Source organism: Pristiophorus japonicus, chromosome 3, assembly GCF_044704955.1.
Source record: "Pristiophorus japonicus isolate sPriJap1 chromosome 3, sPriJap1.hap1, whole genome shotgun sequence".
Taxonomy (NCBI): Eukaryota; Metazoa; Chordata; class Chondrichthyes; family Pristiophoridae; genus Pristiophorus; species Pristiophorus japonicus.
This window is the reverse complement of record NC_091979.1, coordinates 142,986,323-143,002,831: the sequence shown is the minus strand read 5'-3', so window position 1 is coordinate 143,002,831 and position 16,509 is coordinate 142,986,323. Positions and strand designations below refer to the sequence as shown.

Sequence of the window (16,509 nt, the reverse complement as noted above, 5' to 3'; positions counted from 1 at the left end):
TTGTCTAGAATGTGCAATTTGATCCTCCCTGTTGTAGGCAACCCTGCAATGTGTAATTTGATCCAGTCTTGTCAGACTACAGAATGTGGAACAATAGTTAGCTTTGTGAACATTCTTTGTTATCTAATACTCTGCAGTTGGCTGGTAAAATAAAAGACTTTATACTCTAATTAGTGGGTTAGTTAGTTACTTTGGAGTTTTATATATTTTTTCCTTCCAGAAGTGATAAAATTCTTTAATTCTGAATGAAAGGACCGTGGTCGGGGGCGGGGGGGTCCATGGGCTAGGTTTTGCATTATTTTGCCATGCATAACGCCCAATTACCGTCCATGAGGTGTAACCCCCAGATATCGCCCATTTAGCCGCAAAATGGAAAGTGACGCCATTTTTCGAACACTTATCGCCAAGCGTTACTTTCACCATGTACGTAATGTCGGGAAAAAATAATATCGCCCGCCCACTTTCTTTGGGCGGAATCATCAGAATGGACGAAACCAACAGCCATAATATCGCCCAGGGTTACTTTCGGCATGTAATTAACGCCGAGATTCAATAATACCGACGGCCAACCTTTATTTGTCGTAAAGATCACATTTGCCGAAACTAGCGCCCAGTATATTGCTCATCCTTACTTTCGACACCTCGCACACATCTCACCGACAATTTTGCTCGCCGAAAAAACCGCTGGGAAAAAGTTGAACCAACCGGAACTACTCACAGCGGTATGGACGCCATGTTCTAAATGGCACATCGCATCATTTAAAAGGCTGCTCTGCTTCAGCCTCTGGGGAGTTTGGAGGTGATGTGAACATCTGAACAAACATCTTTTCATACTGTGGACGATTGGAATTTACTAGGTGTCTTAGTGGGGACATTCGTTCTTTGTGAACAATCGATGGAAAGCAGATAGCTATTGGAATGGGGCTTGGCTTTTCTCAACATCTCTTGATGACCACTCACATGCTGCAGACTCGAGATGGCAGAAGGTACACTCAACAGCATTATGTGCCCAATGTAAGATGTGACAGACTAATGAGGAGGACCAGACGTTACACCCCCCCGCAAGTACAGGAAGAAGCGATCTTACCTCAACTTGTGCAACACCACCTGCCTTCGGAGACTGCGCTTCCAGAAAGAGGTTATCCGTGAGCTCATAAGGAGAGCTCATGAGAGATCTGCAGCCTGCCAGCATCAACAGGACTGCACTGTCTAGCGATGTCATGGTCACCGCGGCACTGTCGTTCTACGCGTCAGGTTCCTTTCAGGCCTCCACTTGCGACATTTGCGGTATATCTCAGCATGTCACACATTGCCGCATTAGACAGGTCACTGAAGCCCTGTACGCACGCAGGATGGACTTTATCAGCTTCCCTATGACCAGGGAGGCTCAGACTGAGAGGGCTCTAGGATTCTATCGAATTGCTAACTTCCTCAAGGCGCAAGAAACAATAGACTGTACGCACATCACGATGCGGGCACTTTTCAGGATGCAGAGGTTTTCAGGAACCGCAAGGGATTCCACTCCCTGACTCTGCAACTCGTTGTCGACCACCAGCAATTATTATGGCAGCGAATGCTAAATTTCCGGAAAGCATCCATGATGTTCACATCCTGTGTGAGAGCACTGGTAAACAAGTCAGATACAATCAGCCACAAGGTAAATGCTGGATGCTTGGTGACAAAGGATATGGCCTTGCCACCTGGCTGATGACTCCAGTGTGTGACACCCACAACGAAGCCGAGAAGCGATACAATGAGAGCTAGCGAGCCACGCGCAATATCGTCAAGGAAAGCATTGGAGTGCTTAAGCAGCACTTTAGATGCCTGGATCACTCAGGAGGCGAGCTCCAATACCACCCTGAGCATGTAGCTCAATTCGTGGTGGTGTGCTCCATGCTGCACAACTTGACTATCAGGAGGGGACAAGAATTGCTAGAAGGGTCTGACAGTCCACCTCAGGAGAGAGAGGAAGAGGAGGGCGAGGAGCTGGACGCTGACCTCAGGCCAGACAATCAGGCTGATGCAGAAGCCATGCCCCCACCCCCCTGTAGACGGCAGGAAAAGACCCATGGTGGCTACATAGCTGCAAGACTCTTATGTCAGGAGCTCATAAATGAGCGCTTTGTCAGAACGAGCGTTGGTGTTATTTACAAGGCTGACACACTGCTGAGTGTGCAGGTCATATATCAATGGTGGGCATCACCTTGGTGACAGTTAAAGTTTAAGTTGATTGAAGTTAAGTGTAATTATACCCTTTGATAAGGAATCACCAGTGTGTAACGGTACAGCTATCTGAGCCAATGCACAACAAAGTTATGTTAAATAAAAAACATTTAATACGACCATTTGTCTGAAATCATAAGAATATCTGTAAAAATCACCCCACCCACCCTCACCCCAACCCACAACAAATTTATCACATTTACATCATTGCAATGGTCCCCATTTCCAGCAAAACAGAACACAAATGCAAAACAACCAGGTAGCCCCTTGTGGCCCTTGCCCCGAACCTCCCACCAAAATAGCAGCAGAAACCTAAAAATATGCCTCAGACAACACCTGCGGCCATATACCTCACTCTCCTTCCCTCCACCGCTTCTCCCCAACTCTATCCCTTCCCCTTCCCCTCCTGACTTCAAGCCGCCTGGCCGAGGAGCTCCTCAGGTAATGCTTCATTGGCGGGGGCGGGGGTGGGGGTGGGGGGAATGATGGCATAACCGCTGCTTGGACAGATACGGGAGAGGACGGTCCCGAGGTGGGAACGTGCTCCGAGCCAGAACCAAGATGTTTTTTTTTTTTTTTTAAATTCGTAGCCAATCGTTCCAATTCTTTGTCAAATCACAAACGCCAGAGGTCACCTTGCACATGCCAAGGATCACTCTGCGCCAATGCTCTTAGCCAAAAGGCCTAGAGCCACTGCACCGTTCCTGGAAGTACTGCAATACCAGATTCGTGCCATGGAGGTGGATGGGTCAAGCCACCCCACACACCTCCGTGGAGGTGGATAGGTCAAGCCACCCCACCCACCTCCTGTTTCCAAAAAAGCAAGCATATACCTTCCTGACCAGGGAGAAACCACCCGGAGGTCATGGTGGCTGGTCAGGTCAGTTACGCATGATCTTAGCCAAAAGGCCGAGGGGCTCTCGTGTCGTTGGCAATGGGGGTGCGGCACCTTGGGGTGCTGTGCCGCGCTCTGGGACCACTGGGAGCCCTCTGTCAGTGTTCCTGGCTAACAGCTCCAGGGCCTCCTCCATCCCTCCCAACTTATGTATTGTTTGTTGGACAAAAACTTGGTGCCAACTACCTTCTTGGTGCTTAGTCGGCTTTTTGCTGCTGGTGAATCTCCCTCGTGCCTCCCACAACAGCCAAAAAAGCACACACCACACCCACACATGCTTTCAGTCCCTCTCTGAAACATAGAAACATATAAATTAGCTATAGGAGTAGGCCATTCGGCCCTTCGAGCCTGCACCACCATTCAATAAGATCATGGCTGATCATTCACCTCAGTACCCCTTTCCTGCTTTCTCTCCATACCCCTTGATCCCTTTAGCCTAAAGGGCCATATCTAACTCCCTCTTCACTATATCAAATGAACTGGCATCAACAACTCTCTGCGGTAGGGAATTCCACAGGTTAACAACTCTCTGAGTGAAGAAGTTTCTCCATCTCAGTCCTAAATAGCTTACCTCTTATCCTTAGACTATGTCCCCTGGTTCTGGACTTCCCCAACATCGGGAACATTCTTCCTGCATCTAACCTGTCCAGTCACGTCAGAATTTTATATGTTTCTATGAGACCCTAAACTCCAGTGAATACAGGCCCAGTCGATCCAGTCTCTCCTCATATGTCAATCCTGCCATCCCGGGAATCAGTCTGGTGAGCCTTCGCTGCACTCCCTGAATAGCAAGAACATCCTTCCTCAGATTAGGAGACCAAAACTGAACACACTATTCCAGGTGAGGCCTCTGTACAACTGCAGTAAGATCTCCCTGCTCCTATTCTCAAATCCCCTAGCTATGAAAGCCAACATACCATTTACATTCTTCACCGCCTGCTGAACCTGCATGCCAACTTTCAATGAGTGATGTACCATGACACCCAGGTCTCGCTGCACCTCTCCTTTTCCTAATCTGCCGCCATTCAGATAATATTCTGCCTTCGTGTTTTTGCCACCAAAGTGGATAACCTCATATCACATTATACTGCATCTGCCATGCGTTTGCCCACTCACCTAACCTGTCCAAGTCACCCTGCAGCCTTTTAGCATCCTCTTCACAGCTCACACTGCCACCCAGCTTAGTGTCATCTGCAAACTTGGAGATATTACACTCAATACCCTCATCCAAATTATTAATGTATATAGTAAATAGCTGAGGTCCCAGCATTGAGCCCTGCGGCACCCCACTAGTCACTGCCTGCCATTCTGAAAAGGACCCGTTTATCTCGACTCTCTGCTTCCTGTCTGCCAACCAGTTCTCTATCCACGTCAGTACATTACCCCCAATACCATGCGCTTTAATCTTGCACACCAATCTCTTGTGTGGGACCTTGTCAAAAACCTTTTGAAATCCAAATACACCACATCCACTGGTTCTCCCTTGTCCACTCTACCAGTTACATCCTCAAAAAATTCTAGAAGATTTGTCAAGCAGGATTTCCCTTTGATAAATCCATGCTGACTTGGACCGATCCTGTCACTGCTTTCCAAATGTGCTGCTATTTCATCTTTAATAATTGATTCCAACATTTTCCCCACTACTGATGTCAGGCTAACCGGTCTATAATTACCCGTTTTCTCTCTCCCTCCTTTCTTAAAAAGTGGTGTTACATTAGCTACCCTCCAGTCCATAGGAACCGATCCAGAGTCGACAGACTGTTGGAAAATGATCACCAATGCATCCACTATTTCTAGGGCTACTTCCTTAAATACTCTGGAATGCAGACTATCAGGCCCTGGGGATTTATCGGCCTTCAATTCCATCAATTTCCCGAACACAATTTCCCACCTAAAGGATTTCCTTCAGTTCCTCCTCCTCCACTAGACCTCGATCCCCTAGTATTTCCAGAAGGTTATTTGTGTCTTCCTTTGTAAAGACAGAACCAAAGTATTTGTTTAACTGGTCCGCCATTTCTTTGTTCACCATTATAAATTCACTTGAATCTGACTGCAAGGGACCTACGTTTGTTTTCACTAATCTTTTTCTCTTCACATATCTATAGAAGGTTTTGCAGTCAGTTTTTATGTTGCCAGCAAGCTTCCTCTCATACTCTGTTTTCCCCCTCCTAATTAAAACCCTTGGTCCTCCTCTCCTGAATTCTACATTTCTCCCAGTCCTCAGGTTTGCTGCTTTTTCTGGCCAATTTATATGCCTCTTCCTTGGATTCAACACTATCTTTAATTTCCCTTGTTAGCCACGGTTGAGCCACCTTCCCCATGTTTTTTTATTTTTTTATTTTTTTATTATTAGTTGCCAATCTTTCCAATTCTTTGTCAGATCACAAACGGCAGAGGTCACCTTGCACACATCAAGGATCACCCTGCGCCAATGCTCTTAGCCAAAAGGCCTAGAGCTCAAGCACCGTTCCTGGAAGTACTGCAATACCAGGTTCGTGCCATGGAGGTGGATGGGTCAGGCCCCCCACACACCTCCGTGGAGGTGGATGGGTCAAGCCACCCCACCCACCTCCTATTTCCCCATGTTATTTTTACTCCAGACAGGGATGTACAATTGTTGAAGTTCATCCATGTGATCTTTAAATGTTTGCCATTGCCTATCCACCGTCAACCCTTTAAGTATCACTCGCCAGTCTATTCTAGCCAATTCACGTCTCATACCATCAAAGTTACCTTTCCTCAAGTTCAAGACCCTAGTCTCTGAATTAACTGTGTCACTCACCATCTTAATAAAGAATTCTACCATATTATGGTCACTTCCCAATGGGCCTCATACAACATGATTGCTAATTAGTCCTTTCTCATTACACATCACCCAGTCTAGGATGGCCAGCCCTCTAGTTGGTTCCTTGACACATTTGTCTAGAAAACCATCCCTAATACACTCCAGGAAATCCTCCTCCCCCGCATTGCTACCAGTTTGGTTAGCCCAGTCAATATGTAGATTAAAGTCGCCCATGATAACTGCTGTACCTTTATTGCACGCATCCCTAATTTCTTGTTTGATGCTGTCCCCAACCTCACTACTACTGTTTGGTGGTCTGTACACAACTCCCACTAGCGTTTTCTGCCCTTTGGTAATCCGTAGCTCCATTCATATCGATTCCACAGCATCCAAGCTAATGTCTTTCCTTACTATTGCATTAATTTCCTCTTTAACCAGCAACGCCACCCCACCTCCTTTTCCTTTCTGTCTATCCTTCCTAAATGTTGAATACCCTTGGATGTTGTTTCCAGCCTTGGTCACCCTGGAGCCGTGTCTCAGTGATGCCAATTACATCATATCCGTTAACTGTTATCTGCGCAGTTAATTCGTCCACCTTATTCTGAATATTCCTCGCATTGAGGCACAGAACCTTCAGGCTTGCCTTTTTAACACACTTTGCCCCTTTAGAATTTTGCTGTAATGTGTTCCTTTTTGCTTTTTGCCTTGGGTTTCTCTGCCCTCCACTTTTACTTTTCTTCTTTCTATCTTTTGCTTCTGCCCCCATTCTACTTCCCTCTGTCTCCCTGCATAGGTTCCCATCCCCCTGCCATATTAGTTTAACCCCTCCCTAACAGCACTAGCAAACACTCCCCCTCGGACATTGGTTCAGGTGCAGACCGTCCGGTCTGGTCCCACCTCTCCCAGAGCCGGTTCCAATGTCCCAGGAATTTGAATTCCTCCCTTCTGCACCACTCCTCAAGCCACGTATTCATCTGAGCTATCCTGCGATTCCTACTCTGACTAGCACGTGGCACTTGTAGCAATCCTGAGATTACTACTTTTGAGGTCCTACTTTTTAATTTGGCTCCCAGCTCCCTAAATTCGTCTTGTAGGACCTCATCCTGTTTTTTTACCTACATTGTTGGTACCTATATGCATATGACAACTGGCTGTTCACCCTCCCTCTTCAAAATGTCCTGCACCCGCACAGAGACATCCTTGACCTTTGCACCAGGGAGGCAACATACCATCCTGGAGTCTTGGTTGCGGCCGCAGAAATGTCTATCTATTCCCCTTACAATAGAATCCCCTACCACTATAGCTCTCCCACTCTTTATCCTGCCCTCCTGTGCAGCAGAACCACCCACGGTGCCATGAACTTGGCTGCTGCTGCTCTCCCCTGATGAATCATCCCCCTCAACAGTACCCAAAGTGGTGTATCTGTTTTGCAGGGGGATGACTGCAAGGAACCGCTGCACTACCTTCCTTCCACTGTTCTTCCTGTAGGTCACACATCCCCTATCTGGCTGTGTATGCTTTACCTGTGGCGTGGCCAACTCACTAAACGTGCTATTCATGACATCCACAACATCGCGGATGCCCCAGAGTAAATCCACCCGCAGCTCCAGTGCCGCAATGCGGTCTGTCAGGTGCTGCAGGCGGATGCATTTTCCGCACATGTAGTCGTCAGGGAGACTGGAAGCGTCCTGACTTCCCACATAGCACAGGAGGAGCATAACACGTGCCCGAGCTCTCCTGCCTTGACTTAACCCTTAGATTAACTTAATTTGGCAACAACAATGCTAAAAGGTTACTTACTGATAAAGAAAGGAAAAAGAAAAACTACTCACCAATCACTTAGCTCCTTGGCTGTGACGTCACCTTTCGATTTCTTTCTACTTATTTGCCTTCTCTCCCTGCTGCCGCTGCACTGGCTGGCCTCTCCGACGACGAACTCCCGACGCTGTTCCCCGATGTTGGGTCTCTTGTAGGCCTCCTCGATCTCCCCGCTCCGCCTCCCTGACGATGAATTCCCTCTCTGTCTTCTTTTCTGCGCATGTAATGATAACCCCTGACCACCTACCTTTGCTAAGGACGGCGACACTTAACGGCAGAAGGTCTGAGAGATTTAATGCTAACGCCCATTTCTTATCGCTCGAGGTAATGCCCAATTTCAAAAATGGAGACTAGGGACTTTGAGAATGGGCGGCAATCTGAAAACCCATTTTTACTGCCCACGCCGGAAATAATGCCCATTTTTGGGCGATCTGCACAAAAGTGTCAAAAAGTGTGTATCCAGCATTGTGAAACACCAGCGAGATCACACTCGGGATAGACCGTTAACCTGTTCAGTGTGCGAGAAAGTATTCACTAATTCATGAGGTTGGAAGAACGTGATCCATGTCTAATAGAGGGGGGAGAACATGATCCGTCTTCCCATCAGGATCACCTTTTCGTTCTCATCCTCGATCATATTTTTCCCCATCCTCACTGTTCTCTCTAACCCCCATCCTCATGCCCTCCCCCACCACCACCCCGGTCTCCTGACATATCCCCACCCCCTCTGCCCAAAGTTTCTGACCATCCACCGCCCCCCCCCCCGACTTCCTGACCATTTCCTCCCCACTCCGAGTTCTTGACTTCTCCAAACCCCCTGCAAGTTCCCTTCTCCCCTCTCCCGCCTCCGAGCTCCTCCTCCTCCCCCGCTCTGGTCCCCACACTTAGAAGCTCAGGCCTGTGCCCATAATCCTGCCACACAGATTGGCCTACTGCTCAGGCCTGTGCCCGCCAGCCTGTCGCTAGCGATGGGAGGACAAGGGCCCTCCAGTACGCGTGCGCAGGTGCGGTTCCGGTCGGAGCAGGATGGTGTTTAGGCCCCGCCCGCCATCGCAGTGCGCATGCACAGAAGAATGCAGAAGACATTGTGCGAATACTCACTGTATTTTAGTTGTACGAATACAGTGTAATTGTAATTGTATTGGCACATTATAGCAATTAGAGCAGTCTCTTTGCAGCAATTCTAAAACAGTTTTTGTTTTAATAACTATGATATAGGAGAGTGAATGTTGAGCAACAAATGAAAGTACTTTAGGGTCGATTTTCAGTAAGGCCTCCGCCCGCCCAAAGTGCCGCTGAGGTATCGGACGGTACTTTAGGTCGGATATTCAGGAAGAAGGTCCCTCGAAGGTCGGCGGGCGGCAAATGGAAGACGTACGCCACCAATCTGGGCGGCAGCGGGCATGAGGTCGCATTCTCAGTGGCCGAGGCGCTTGCTGCCCAAGTGCTGCCGAGGATGGAGTCAGGCCCACGGAGGGTCCAAGACCTGAAAAAAAAAACAGCAAAAAATTTAAAAAGTATCTGAAGACTTTCAGGGGACCAGTTACAGGTAAGTCGCTGTTGAAAACAAATATTAAAATGTTCACTTATCTTTTTTTCAGTTTTTTCATACTCACAGTCGGGGACAGACCAGCCTTCTCGCAGCAGTCCACCCCTGCTCTGCCGCTGACTCCCGCCCACGGGAATCTGGGAGCTCGGCGGGCGGGATGTCAGTTGCGCCACTCGGCCGTCCGCTGACAGTGGGTGGTCCCCTCCCGCCCGCTCCAGGCCACCCCGAAAGTGGCACTGGGTGGATCTGCAGGAGGAATGTCGGCGGGAGTTAGGCGACAGTCGGCGACAGCGGGGGGGGGGGGGTGAAGTGCTCAAAATCGGCCCCTTAGAATCATAGAATAGTTACAGCACAGGAGGAGGCCATTCAGCCCATCGAACCTGTGCCAGCTCTCTGCAAGAGCACTTCAACTAGTCCCACTCCTCCACCCTTTCCCTGTAGCCCTGCACATTTTTTTCCTTCAGGCACTTATCCAATTCCCTTTTGAAAGCCACAATTAAATTTGCCTTCCCCCACCCTTCCAAGCAGTGCATTCCAGATCGTAACCACTCGCTGCGTATGCCTCTGTTGCCTCTGGTTCTTCTGCCAATCATCTTAAATCTGTGTCCTCTGGTTCTCCACCCTTCTACCAACGGGAACAGTTTCTACTTTGTCTAGACCTCTCATGATTTTGAACACCTCTATCCAATTTCTGCTCAACCTTCTCTACTCTTAAGGAAAACAACCCCAGCTTCTCCAGTCTATCCACGAAGTCCCTGGAACCATTCTTGTAAATCTTTTCTGCACCCTCTCGAAGGCCTTCAATCGTTCCTAAAGTCCAGTGCCCAGACTTGAACACAATACTCCAGTTGAGGCTGAACCAGTGTTTTATAACTTCCTTGCTTTTGTACACTATGCCTCTATTTATGAAGCCCAGGATCTCATATGCTTTTTTAACCATTTTCTCAACCTGCCCTGTCATCTTCAACGATTTGTGCACATATACCCCTAGGTCTCTCTGTTCATGCACCCACTTCAGAATTGTACCCTTGAGTTTATATTGCCTCTCCCCGTCCTTCCTACAAAAATGGATTTGCACTTTTCTGCGTTAAATTTCATCTGCCACATGTCTGCCCATTCCACCAGCCTACCTATGTCCTCTTGAAGTCTATCACTATCCTCCTCCACTGTTCACTATAACTTCCAAGTTTTGTGTCATCTGCAAATTTTGAACTTGTGCCCTCTACACCCAAGTCTAAGTCATTAATCTATATCAAGAAAAGCAATGGTCCTAGTACCGACGCCTAGGGAACACCACTGTATACCTTCCTCCAGTCCAAAAAAACAACCGTTGACCACTACTCTGTTTCCTGGCACTTAGACAATTTCGTATCCATGCTGCTACTGTCCCTTTTATTCCATGGGCTTCAACTTTGCTAACAAGCCTATTTTGTGACACTTTATCAAATGCCTTCTGTAAGTCCATGTACACCACGTCAACCCCATTGCCCTCACTATTCTTACAGTCTAGAGTGGTACAATGGGAGTGCTGCATCGTTAGTGGTGCTGTCCTTCGAAGAGACATTAGACCTGTCTGCCTGTTCCAGTAGTTTAGGTGAATGTAAAACTATCTTGTGACACTGTTTGAAGAAGGGAATTGATTTCTTCTGTTGTGGTAGCAAAATTTCCTCACTCAACTAGGACTGAAAAAACAGATCATTCCCATTTATGGAATCTTGCTGTTTGCAAAAATGGCTAATACAATCCTACTTAACAGTCATTAGAGAGGAAACTTCAGAGTCAACAGTTTTGTACGAATCTAGGTATTATTGAACTATATATTGTTACACCTGTTAATTGTTAATTGTTAATCAAGACAGTACTAATCCGTAGCCATGTGTATGTGTCTAACACATCCATAAGCAATGACAATGAAATGGCTGAATTAAAGGATAGATTGTAGCATATTTTTTCTGGTGATCTGGTGAATTTTACTGACGTCATGTGGAATTATTCTAAACAATTGTACACAATCCTAAAAATTGAAACGGTACCTTTTTTCTGACTGAAATCCCTTCATTACAGGTCAGTTACATTTTTTTAATTGCAGTGTTTCAGATTACCTCACTAAACAGACTAAATAATACATTGGAAAGATGATTGGAGAGTGATAGAGGAATAGTCCAGACTCAACTGTTTCATTGCTCTCCAGGCTGGCCACCCATCTTCCATCCTCCACAAACTTGGCTCATCCAAAATTCTGCTGCCTGTATCCTAACTCACACCAAGTCCCATTCACTCATCACCCCTGTGCTCGCTGACCCATGTTGGCTCCTGGTCCAGTCCTGCCTCAAATTTAAAATTCTCATCCTTGTGTTCAAATCTCTCCATGGTCTTCCCCACTCCCTATCTTTGTAATCTCCTCCAGCCCTACAACCATCCGAGAACTCTGCGTTCCTCCAACTCTTCCCCCTTGTGGATCCCCGATTTCCTTCACTCCACCATTGGTAGCCATGCCTTCAGCTGCCTCGACCCTCAGCTCTGGAATTCCCTTCCTAAACCTCTCTACCATTCTCTCTTCCTTTAAGACCCTCCTTAAAACCTACCTCTTTGACTAAGCTTTTGATCACCAGTCCTAATGGCCCAGAATTTGCGGGAGTGGGGCATCTTGTTCGTTACACATTTTCCCTCACCCTTCAGCTCAAAGTTTTTAGGCAGCAAATTGTTGGAAGTGCGAGCTTAAGAGTAAGATCAACGAAGCATCTGGGAGCTTGGTGAACAATGGGACCAACAATCTAGCTCCTTAACCAATGAGATTTAAGGATTGAGAAAGAAACAGGAACGACAGAGAAGTAAATAGGGTGAATTAGAGTCAAATTAGGAACAAAAAGAGAAATAAAGAGAGGGAAAGAATGATTGGATTAAGAGAGAGAGAAAAAAAACGACAAAGGAAAAGTAAGTAAAACAATTTTTAAATTAAATCTCCAAGTACAATTTACCGCCTGCAGGAATGGGATTCCACAGTTTCAATTGTTTCCTTTCTGGGCTGGAGAGGCTGATTGTCGCTGCAGGAACATAAATCTAAGCATTAAATGGATCCTTATACTGTTGAGAACCAGCCCTAACTTTCTGCGGCAAGTTTAATTCATAATGAATGCACAAATGCAGAGATTTCTTGATGCTCACGGAAGATTGATGGCAAGCTACAGCTTTCACGAGACTAATGACGGATCGGCACGAGTCATCCAGTAATTTGCGGCGATTCGCAACTCACGGGGTATCTCTTCTTCGCCATAAATTGCTGGGTTATTTACACAGTAATAACGGCATACGGATTAAACTCACCGTTGTTCAGCTAGCAACTTTTGGCTCAGTGTCTCCATATGTGGCTCGGTGTCAAATTTTGTTTGATAATGATCCTGTGAAGTGCCGAGCGTCATTTTGCTACGTTAAAGATGCTATATAAATACAAGTTGTTGTTTTTGTTCTTTTTCACATTCTGACGTGAATTATTTTTTTCCAAGTGTGACAATATTTAATTTTTCATTTGCATATCTGTTCTGTATCATTTAACATTGATTTGTCTCAGCGGTGTCAATGAAGGCAGATAATTTGTTATTTTTATGTGCATCATTTTCCCAAACAAAAGTTCCTTTTTTAAGATGCAATATCTGGTGTTTGGTAATTGACACAATTTCCTAGAATTAGGATGAAATAGCATTTCCCCCATATCTGACCAACACTTATAATGTTAATATATAGAAAGCAGAGTTTAAAAAAAATTCATTCTCAGGATGTAGGTGACATTAGCAAGGCAGGCATTTTTCAGTGAAGTAGCGTATACAAAAATGTCTTTACCGCCTGTCGCAAGAACCAGTGAAACTGTAGCACGATAGGAAGGAGCACAGGTCAGAGCTAGCTATTATGTAGTCTGATCTGAAACATTTGAGATTATTGTGTGTAAAAAGCAAGAAGGCTCTGCTATCATCAAGGTCATTTTATTGGGACAAATGCAGAGGTTTAAGAATTGACACAGTCCTTGTCCAGATAAAACTGCCGTTGGAAATATTGCTGTAAGGTTCCTGACTTACTGATACCAGAAGCAAAAAAAAGATTTTTTTTCAAGGAATATTTTATTTCTTCGTTACTAAGCTGTTATGAACAAACAATAAAAAAGCGATTTGCTTATCTCAAGGGTGTAAAAGTAATAATAGTGTAGCTGCCAGCCTTTAGGATCTAAACTCTGTTTTCAAAAACTGAACCAAAATAGTAATCTTAAAACAATTCCTTGACAGTTTCTGCTAGTTGTGAATCATTGTTTGTGACACAAGCTTTGTCAGAACATCTATGATATCCACTTTTAGTGCTTTCCCTCGGTGAATGAAATTTGTCGCCTTTAAACAGTGTAATAGATTTTTATAAATGGCCCGACATTTCTAGTAGGAATAACATGAGGCTATCAGCATTCACTGTTATTATGGAGTAAATCAGAAAGCACCTTCTGGCATCCGCACATGTGGAGTTAAATTTGGAAATATAAGGACATAAAATGCAAATTAGGAACAGGAGTAGGCCGTACGGCCCTTCGAGCCTGCTCCACCATTTAATAAGATGATGGCTGATCTTCGACCTCAACTCTACTTTCCCGCCCGATCTCTATATCCCTTGATTCCCCTAATGTCCAAAAATCTATCTATCTCAGCCTTGAATATCACTGATTCAGAATCCACAGCCTAAGAAGTTGCTGTCTGAGTTGCCCTACTGCTTTAAAGGCTTCACTACGATGAGACTCGGCATTAAAATACACACAGGTTGAAATACTTACCTACTAGTTCCCCAGGGCAGAAAAAGTTGCGGCTTGTGATTTCAAGTGTAAGTGAATTTTTAATAGCGTGATAAGCAATATTCCCTCTTAAAATAAATTTGAGGTGTGATACCTGCAGGGCCGTGGTATCTTAGAGGAAATAGCTTGTGAGCAGCCTGTGCGGTACCTTCTCGATTGCTGCGTGGCGCGCACGCATGCAGCTTAAAGGGCACATTGATGATATTTTGAAAGCCAGCAAAGAATGACTAAAAAAATGATTAAGAAAGGGAAGATAGACTATGAAAGTAAACGAGCATGAAATATAAAAACAGATAGCAAGAGTTTCTATAGATATATAAAAAAGAAGAGTGGCTAAAGTAAATGTTGGTCCCTTAGAGGACGAGACCGGGGAATTAGTAATGGGGAACATGGAGATGGCAGAAACTCTGAACAAATATTTTGTATCAGTCTTTATGGTAGAGGACACTAACAATATTGCAACAGTGGATAGTCAAGGGGCTATAGGGGGAAGGAACTTAACACAATCACAATCACTAAGGAGGTGGTACTCAGTAAGATAATGGGACTAAAGGCAGATAAATCCCCTGGACCTGATGGCTTTCATCCTAGGGTCTTAAGAGAAGGAGCGGCAGGGATTGTGGATGCATTGGTTGTAATTTACCAAAATTCCCTGGACTCTGGGGAGGTTCCAGCAAATTGGAAAAGTGCAAATGTAATGCCCCTATTAAAAAAGGAAGCAGGCAAAAAGCAGTAAACTATAGACCAGTTAGCCTAACATCTGTGGTTGATAAAAGTTCACAGGGTTGGGGGTAATATATTAGCATGCATAGAGGATTGCCTAAATAACAGAAAACAGAGAGTAGAGATAAATGGTTCATTCTCTGGTTGGCAATCGGTAACTAGTGGGGTGCCGCAGGGATCAGTGCTGGGACCTCAACCATTTACAATCTATATAAACGACTTGGAAGAAGGGACTGAGTGTAACGTAGCCAAGTTTATTGATGATACAAAGATGGGAGGAAAAGTAATGTGTGAAGAGGACACACAAAATCTGCAAAAGGTCATAGAGAGGCTAAGTGAGTGGGCAAAAATTTGGCAGATGGAGTATAATGTTGAAAAGTGTAAGGTCATGCATTTTGGCAGAAAAAAATCAAAGAGCAAATTATTATTTAAATGGAGAAAGATTGCAGTACAGCGGGACCTGGGGGTACTTGTGCATGAAACACAAAAGGATAGTATGCAGGTACAGCAAGTGATCAGGAAGGCTAGTGGAATCTTGGCCTTTATTGCAAGGAGGATGGAGTATAAAAGCAGAGAAGTCTTGCTACAGTTGTACAGGGTATTGGTGAGGCCACACCTGGAATACTGCGTGCAGTTTTGGTTTCCATATTTACGAAAGGATATACTTGCTTTGGAGGCTGTTCAGAGAAGGTTCACAAGGTTGATTCTGGAGATGAGGGGGTTGACATGAGGAAAGATTGAGTAGGTTGGGCCTTTACTCATTGAAATTCAGAAGAATGAGTATATTGAAACGTATAAGATTTTGAGGGGGCTTGACAAGGTGGATGCAGAGAGGATGTTTCCACTGATGGGGGAGACTAGAACTAGGGGGCATAATCTTAGAATAAGGGGCCACCCATTTAAAACTGAGATGAGGAGGAATTTCATCTCTGTGGGTTGTAAATCTCTGGAATTCGCTGCCTCGGAGAGCTCTGGAAGCTGGGACATTAAATAAATTTACGACAGAAATAGACAGTTTCTTAACCGATAAGGGGTTATGGGGAGCGGGCAGGGAAGTATACCTAAGTCGATGATCAGATCAGCCATGATCGTATTAAATGGCGGAGCAGGCTCGAGGGACCGTATGGTCTACGCCTGCTCCTATTTCTTAGCATGGCGAAGGGGTGGAGAAAGAATATAAGGATGAGGTTGCAGGGATAGGGTGGGGCATGGTCTTGGAGGAATTTAAAGATGAGTTTAAATTGATTATGTTTGAGAAGAGTGAACTGGATGCAATATGTTGAATAATGCTATCTGTCCTACCATCTACGGCAATGTTATGAAAAGATCTGATATGTAGGAATTTCTGTTTAATACAGGTGGGTACATAGGGTTCAATTTTCCTCTCTGCCGATTTTTGCCACCCAGGAGGATTAATGGACGATTTTTTTTTCCCAATTGCGCTGAAAAAAAAAAGTTGGAACTTTGTCCAAAGTAAAATTTAATTTTGGCGCTGTGATACCTGAAGTTAAATCTGAGGTGGAGCTTCAAGTCTGCGCCAGGGTAATGAGAGACAGACCGAGGGAGGTTGCCAGGGTAACAAGAGACACAGAGGGCTGAAGCTCCACCTACCTGCGAGCTGAATTTCCATGGCCAGGGCTTGCAGCGGCAGGGGAGCGGAGGGAGTGGATTGCCCAGGATTGCAGCAGGACCGG

At 45.5% G+C, this 16,509-nt stretch overlaps 1 protein-coding gene and 1 pseudogene across 3 annotated transcripts in view; one reads left to right on the top strand and one right to left on the bottom strand.

The window, feature by feature from the left end:
- hibch (3-hydroxyisobutyryl-CoA hydrolase) overlaps positions 1 to 16,509 on the top strand; it is a 231,163-nt gene that overhangs the window by 123,817 nt on the left and 90,837 nt on the right. The window lies entirely within an intron of this gene.
- On the bottom strand, positions 2,912 to 3,144 carry LOC139260613 (U2 spliceosomal RNA; annotated as a pseudogene).